Below are 1,289 nucleotides of genomic sequence, written 5' to 3'. Positions count from 1 at the left end.
GGCTCAGGGATCTCCTGGGGAGCTCAGGGGTCTCCTGGGGGGCTCAGGGATCTCCTGGAGGGCTCAGGGGTCTCCTGGGGGGCTCAGGGATCTCCTGGGGGGCTCAGAGGTCTTCTGGGGAACTCGGGGGTCTCCTGCGGGGCTCAGGGATCTCCTGGGGGGCTCAGAGGTCTCCTGGGGGCTCAGGAGGCTCCTGGGGGGCTCAGGGGTCTCCTGGGGGGCTCAGAGGTCTCCTGGGGGCTCAGGAGGCTCCTGGGGGGCTCAGGGGTCTCCTGGGGGGCTCAGGGGTCTCCTGGGGGGCTCGGAGGTCTCCTGGGGGACTCAGGGATCTCCTGGGGGGCTCAGGGATCTCCTGGGGGACTCAGGGATCTCCTGGGGGCTCAGGGGTCTCCTGGGGGACTCAGGGATCTCCTGGGAGGCTCAGAGGTCTCCTGGGGGACTCAGGGTTCTCCTGAGTCGCTTTTCCCTGCCCTTGCCTGCTATGCCAGGTGCTGAGGATGCTGGAGAGCACTTCCAAGAAACCACTGCAAGGACCACCAGCTCAGCCCCCATCCGTCCCAAGGATGGTAGGTCTCAAGGTATCACCAGGGACATGGTGCCAACCCTGGGGACCCTCTGCACCAGCACAGGGTGGGAACAGAGGCTAAAGGCTTTAGCAGTGCTTGAAGCACTGACCTGGAGCAGCCATGCTTGGTGGTACTGTTAAACCATGACCTCTCCTGGTACCTCCAAGGCTGGTCCAGGCAGAGGAAGGGATGGATCCTTGGTGGGGAGATGAAGGGATGGACCTCAGTGGGGACAGGAGAGGATGGACCAACAGGGCTGAGCCAGGAGCAGAGATTATTATCTGCTCCTTCCACCTGAACATCTGCTGCGTTGCCCTGGGGATCAGCCCCAGCTCCAACACCTGCCCTTGGGCATCCCCTTGTGCTCCTGTGAGACACAGCAAACACCTGCCCAGCCTTGGAGAAACCAGGGCTCTTCTTGCCCTGGGGCCAACCTGTCCGGGAAGGGACCCTTCTCCCCCAGCCCTGGGGTCCCAGCCCAGGGGGCCCTGGGGTGGGCAGGGGTCCTAGGGTGGGCAGGGACCCCTTCTCCCCCAGCCCTGGGGTCCCAGCCCAGGGGGCCCTGGGGTGGGCAGGGGTCCTAGGGTGGGCAGGGACCCCTTCTCCCCCAGCCCTGGGGTCCCAGCCCAGGGGGCCCTGGGGTGGGCAGGGGTCCTAGGGTGGGCAGGGACCCCTTCTCCCCCAGCCCTCGGGTTCCAGCCCCAGGGGTCCTGGGGCGGGCAG

General features: G+C 66.4%; 1 protein-coding gene across 1 annotated transcript in view; it reads left to right on the top strand.

The window, feature by feature from the left end:
* The window catches only part of SSC4D (scavenger receptor cysteine rich family, 4 domains), a 29,786-nt gene that overhangs the window by 27,880 nt on the left and 617 nt on the right, over positions 1–1,289 (top strand). The gene's annotated exons all lie outside the window — the stretch shown is intronic.

The sequence above is a fragment of the Chaetura pelagica genome, unplaced genomic scaffold, assembly GCF_000747805.2.
Source record: "Chaetura pelagica isolate M959 unplaced genomic scaffold, ChaPel_1.0 scaffold49, whole genome shotgun sequence".
NCBI classification, from domain to species: domain Eukaryota; kingdom Metazoa; phylum Chordata; class Aves; order Apodiformes; family Apodidae; genus Chaetura; species Chaetura pelagica.
Note: the sequence above shows the minus strand (reverse complement) of the source record. Positions and strands in the feature narration are given on the sequence as shown.